Source organism: Conger conger, chromosome 12, assembly GCF_963514075.1.
Source record: "Conger conger chromosome 12, fConCon1.1, whole genome shotgun sequence".
Lineage (NCBI taxonomy): Eukaryota > Metazoa > Chordata > Actinopteri > Anguilliformes > Congridae > Conger > Conger conger.
The window spans coordinates 7,411,301-7,418,215 of NC_083771.1; positions in this window are offsets into that span (position 1 = coordinate 7,411,301).

The window sequence follows — 6,915 nt, forward strand, 5'->3', positions numbered from 1 at the left end:
TAATCACATTGGAGGGGAAGGAAAAATCTGTGCGGCGTCTCCTGTTTTCTACTGCAAGTGGAGCGACTGCCCTTTTCCTGACTAAAATTGCCCTCTCAATCTCCTCAGATCTGATGTCTACGTCAGAGCGAACACAATAAAACAGTGTTCATCTTCAAATTAACAACTAGCGTCTATCACCCCAGGGTGCAGTGACCAAACCCATTATACCATTATTACCTTTAGCCTGCATATTTTCATCAGCGAATAACTTTAATAACAGCGGACTTTGAGAGGTGAGCTCAAGCACGTACTGAGAATTAGACTTAAAAAATAACATAAAATCCGTTGTTTTCAATCAAAGTGTCAAAAGTTGAATGCCGCCACCAAATGTCAGTGTCATGATGCTTATTTTGCTGCCTTTTCTGGTTGAAATTTGCAGCCGAGCTATTGAGGTCTAATTCTGCCCTCAGGCTAGTGTGCTTTCACACGCGCACTGAACAAATTATTGGATTTCAGAAGAGGTTAGTAAATCGTACGAGGTCAGAAAATATACACAATCAAATATACACGCACAGTGTCACAGATTCTGGACAGCATCGTGCCACCCAATTCTGATCAAAGCATGTCGTATTCCCTTCGACTGGCGAGGTAATTTAGGTGGCAGGCTGGGCCGTAAGGATAGTTCGTGCAAGTTTTCCGGGAAAATTTAGATGCAACATTCAGCCTGACCCGGTTAGATAAGAGTCAGACAGACGTGAGGCTCCAGGGTAAACATTAGCTTACTCTACCCTGCTGTAGTGTCGGTTCAGTTGTGGCTCCGGGACTGAATTTGCAGTACCATGCCGCCCTGACAACAGACTCGTTGGCGCAGCAATGCTGGCGTGGACAACACGTGTCGCCAGTGCGCTCCGTTCAGAATTGGATTCATTCGACTCGTGGAGGAACCAAACGCGCGTGGCAAAGTCATGGAAACCCCACCTTGCACGTTAATAATATATTCAGATGAAAGTTTCTAATTCTACAAAATGGCAACCTAGCGCGGGACTCATAATTCGGTGTGGTTTTCCAGATCGCGCGCAAAGACGTAGCCTTTGACGTGATAAATCCGCACAAGGATGTATAATTCTGTGGAAGCAACGGATATTTTCTTCCCATAGCGTAACGATTTTATTCAGTGTTTAATTTGCTCCTGGGTAACATTTCACACCTGTACATTCAAGCGAAAATTGTCCATGTGCATAGATCCAACTATAACATAAAAATGCAACTATATCCCAACTATTAGGCACCTTTAAAATACGCTTTTTTCCTTCCGAATTTCAATTGTTACTTAACTCGTCAAACAGTGTTTGTGAAACAAATGCTTGCATTAACCGTAATGAAGGACTGGGGGAATGCAATCACGCGCTCTGCGCAGATTTGGCGAACAAATGGAATTCCAGTCAATCCATTGAGAATATCTTTGTCAAGTGCAGGTAGTTCTTTGTAATTAATGTTTCAAACATTTGATTTTGGAAGCCTATTGTTTGGCCTATGTTTTTTTTTATTTTTATTGTTATTATTGCTCAACCTCATTGACTGTCATTGGCACAACTGTTGACAAATACCAATTACAAACTCCAAAGGCATTCAAAAGCATGGAATCAAGACTAGACGATTTATACGTATACATGCACTAACTAACATGGATGTAAAGGTCAAGTTTGCACTCTAACCTAATTTTCATCGTTTAATTTCAAATCCAATGTGCTGGAGCACAGAGCCAAAAGAAAAAAAATTGTACCACTGTCCAAATACGGACTGCACTGTATATCCAGATGCCACAGTTACCTGTACAGTTAACAATGAGCGACTCTGACATTTGGGTACAAATCTAAAATATTTCCCTGCTAGAAAGTGACTCTGACATTTAGGTACACATCTAAAACCTGATAGCTAGCGATATTAACACTAGCCTTTGGAGCAGTAGCTGAACTTTTTGGCTAAAGTTTGTTCATTTTCGATAGCTTGCCAAGCTTTGCGCCTTTGCTTGCGTAGGACATATTTAAACATCGCCACTGGGCTTTGAGCATCTCATTGTAATGACCGGTACCACTGCGGCTCAGACGATGCCACTGTTCAGAAAATGTTATGCCGTTGATTTCGGTATACAATTTTTTTTTTAAAGTCGAGGCGTAGCGCCCCCTTGTGGTCCGGTGCCAGGGGCAATTGCCCAGTTATCCCAGCGCTTCCGTTGGCTTTGGAGCACTGTCAGAACCAAATTCGTCTCTCTGCTCAAAGCAAAGTCTTTCAAAAATTCATTATGCGGAACTGCTCTTTTGTCTGTTACCCGGGGGCTATGACAGTAAAAGATTAATTAGTTCGGGGAGATTCACTTCTCCGTACAATTAAGTAACACCACAGACGTCCCTGTAATTTCCTTTGTCTAAGCAGACAGAAAGCTGCCGGGAAAGTTGTTTATTTTTGGGCGATTTTAAATTAAGTACGTTGTCGGCTAAACAAGGATACAGAATTTACATATAACAGTGCAGGAAACTATGCATTTGGAGGCAGCTGTGTGGATTCGCTTGGCAGGGAGAACGCTGGAAAACACTGCATGACTGGTGATACGGAACGGCCCAAACATCAGCGGAGTTCTGGTTCGCTGGGGCGTGAAAACTGCTTTCAAAATGTCCTAAATAGTAGGGTTTACAGCCTTTTTCTCAAAGCAAAATCTTTTCAGTTTAGGGTGTGATTTGTTTTCCAATATCCTTCTTTGAAATCAGCCAGCATGATTGATGAATTATATATATTTTTTCATTAATTCATCTTCGCTTAATCTTTGTATTATATGGCACATGCAAATATTTGTACAGTTATAATACGATATTATCCCCTTTTACAACTAAATATTTAACGAAGCACAAGGCGGAATATTACATTTCAGTGGTAACAACTCTGACATAGTAGGCCTACAAGTATATAGCTCATTAAGACTTGTATTAACATTTTGTCATGACCGTGATTTCTTAAAGACAATCTTGATTCCATGCTTGTCTTTAGACCACAAACGGTGAAGATGAGGTCATGGACAACTTTCTTCAGTAACGGCTGACAACAGAGAAGGGGGATCAGTCACTTATCTGAGAACTGTGAGCTGCAGGTGAAAATGTGTGGCTTTGTCTAAAAGAATTATAAATACACCAAAAACAGGGACAGCAGAACAAGGAGGATCAAAATTGAAGGGGGAAAAATGAGCATCACGTTTGGTTTGCAACCTCGTTTATTAAACTACCACTACTGACAAAGTTTGATTTATGCCACAGTTTTCCTCAGGATCCTAATCTATATGATGGAGATCTATCAGAGGTTATTAAAAGGAATTCATTTAAAGTAATACTAAAGACAACACACAGACAGAAAAGCAAAGAAACACACACATACACAATAACAAACAAACCCACACACACCACAGTTATTAATTTTACATTTGAAATGATTTATGAGCCAGTATATATGGAAACATTTGAGCTGATTTGATATTGCGGTTGTGTTCTGTGTGTCACATTCATGGAAATCAGTAATCTATTTTAGCACGAAATCCCATGTAAAATTCATGGATAAAAGGAAAGATTCCATGCTTGCCATTTTCCTACTGCTAAACAGTACCTAGTGCTCACCATTTATGTATAATAATAATAATAATGCATTTTATTTATAGTGCACTTTACATTTGGAGACCAAATCTAGTGCTACAGGGTAAAAACAGGGAATAAAACACCCAATGGCATGTATAAAATATAAAAACTAAGAAAAGGCTTTAGTAAAGAGGTAGGTTTTTAGCCCTCTTTTAAAAGCATCAGTGGTCTGCGGTGCTCTCAGGTAGTCAGGGAGGGCATTCCACAGGCGGGGAGCAGCCGAGCAGAAGGCTCGGTCGCTTATGGTGCAGAGCTTGGTCTTGTGAAGACGGAGGCGGTTGGTGTTGGCAGAGCGAAGGTTTCGAGTGGAGGGTTCTGGGGTGAGTAGTTCTTTGAGATAGGGGGGGGCATTTCCATAGATGCACTGATGGGTCAGAAGGGATATTTTGTATTCAGTCCGGGAGGTGATGGGGAGCCAGTGAAGTGAGTGGAGGATCGGCGTGATGTGGTCGTACTTACGCACTCTCATCAGGATCCTAGCAGCGCTGTTCTGGATATATTGGAGCCTCAGGAGGCTCTTGCTAGGGATCCCGATGAGAAGTGCGTTACAGTAATCCAGCCTGGAGGAGACAAAGGCGTGTATGTAGGTTATGTATGTATAGATTGTATGTAGTACCAGTATGCTGTGAAGTTTCAGCTTAAAAATAAGTCATTTTATTCTGTGAAGTATTTTTTCATAGAGAGAGTGGTCACTGTGTGGAATAGCTTGCCAGGCCATGTAGTGGAGGCAGAAACCCCGGCAGGGTTTTCAAGATCAGGCTTGATACGGTGTTAGACACTGTCAATCTTTAAGGTAAACTAAGCAGTAGGTACCCTTTAGTGGGAGGAAAAGATGAGCTTTGCTGGGTTGAATGGTTTGTTCTATGTTATGTTATGTATCTACCATGACTATGTTCTTTGCCAACTGCTTCCTTTTTGACTTTGTCATTGGTGAGGTCGCAATGTGGCGAAAGGGCACTAAAAAGTGCTCCAATGAGCTGTCTGTTGCTCGCCTGTTTACAGCAAAACACAACAACCAGTTCCAAACAGTCGCTCGCTTAAAGAATATAAGAGCTGTAGCCATCTTTTACTGTTATTTATAGTTGATTTCTCCCTCACTCATCACGGTACGCTCAGCTGACTTGGGAAGAAATGCGGGATGCTTGTTTTGCTGATCTTCAGCAGGGTTATCCAGCCACAACTGTTTCCTCTTGATGTCAATGACCCTCACTGGCTCACGTCCTGTTCACATTGCGCTAATCGCAGCCGTCATGACCTCAGCGAACATTTAATGATGGCTACATCTTTCACATTGTGTACTAAGCCACACATCCCCAGTGAAGTTTCTGAAATGTCTGCTCTGGGTCACCTGAGGCTGTATTTTCATCAATCCTAAAACAGCTTTTTCTCTTCAGATTATGAGGAATAAACCTACATTGCCTCAAAATACATTTTAAATGTTGTTCACCCTAGGGATGGCAGCTGGGAGTGGAAATGCAAATTCTTGGCAGAAGAAAACTCAAATAAATTAGTTTGTTTACTTTATGATTTAAATAGTTGGAAAAGATTTGAAAAGCCTCACTGAGACCTTATTCGCTCCAACAAGTAGGTGCAGCAGGTGGGTTCCTCTGTACTTTGATGGTAATCACTTTAATGTCCCAAACCTACATCCAAATCACATGTTGTGTTGCTCTAACCTTCCCATACTATAAATCCACAGACTCTTACCCTTTTCACAAATATATGCGTGTTTGTGCGCATGCATGGAGTAGGCCGATTCTTCATTAGAGACCACGCTAAACATACAGAAAATGGCTAAACATACAGACAAAGGAAAAATTCCCCAATTGTTTTCAGATGCCAGGGAAGACCACTCATGCCCATGCACGGTATCATTTTCACACAAGTTGCGGATAATTATTTGAATGTAACGTTGCTGAGAGCTGTTATTTAGAGACAGCTGTGCCTTCTACAAGCTGCACAACATTACATTAATGGCATTCGCAGACGCTCTTACACACACACGCACACACATATACACCCCCCCCCCCCCCCACACACACACACATACACATACACCCCCTCCCCCCCCCCCACACACACACACACACACACACATACACCCCCCCCCCCCCCACACACACACACACATACACATACACCCCCTCCCCCCCCCCCCCACACACACACACACACACACACACACACACACCCCTGCAGTGGTGCTTCCCAGGACAATCCAAGGTTGTTCCCCCTCCCAGGTTAGCACTTTCTCGTTAGCTATGATGTCATTGCCCGTAGCTGCCCTGGTCGTTCTCCACCACCCACCCAAGCCACTCAAACATTTGGACAAACATGGCTGCCATGAATTTCAGCTGTGGGACACAGGGGGGGGCACTCGTTCAGGACGTGACCTTCTAAACAGTACCTCATAGGTTTTGACTCAAGAGCTGGCGATTTGGAAAAGTATGCAATCTATCCATACAGATGTTTTATTTAATCCTGCTCCCCTTCTTAGGTAAACAAACCTATATTTGACATCAATAGTATGGACAAAATGAGAAAAAAATAAATCCTGTTCCAAGGTTAGTGTCCAAGGTCTGTTGAGTGATATGAAATGCTAAACGCTAATGCTAATGCTGTGTGGCTGTGGTCTGAAACAGCAGTCTGGAGCAAATTTTCCAGATTATTCCAGTCCTCTCCGCCCTTGGCCAGCTGCTTAAGAGGCTTGCTGTGTAACGATTACCCCACCTCCTTACTTTTACACCCGGTATCAGTATGCTGCCAAATGCCAAACTTCTCCTTTCCTGCACTCATTTACAGGTATCAGGACCACCAGCTGGCTCCCCTCTCCAAATTACTGCGGAAAAAAAAAGGGTCCAGAAATGAGGTGGGTATTTCACCAACCCGGGGAGTGGTTTGGTGTGCACAGCTGACAAAAACAATAGCAACCTTTTAAATCCGGTTATCTGACGTCAGCGATTGGCTGAAGATTATGATATGACATCCCTTTGTTATTACAGCAATGTGAAACAATATTCTTCTTTCCTGCTTGGTTAGATCTCTAATGGGGTGTTTGAAAGCGGGCAGTCGAGTAATGTGCCTAACCTCATGATCTAGGGTCCATTGGCCAGGCTGTGGGTCATAAAAGTATTGCAGATGGGTCAGAAGCCATTCTGCCCGACACGTTCATTAATATTTCACTGTTGCCCGAAGCTATCGGCCTAGTGCACAATTTGTCAAATGCGGTGGTCATGAACAAATTTCAAATTTCCAC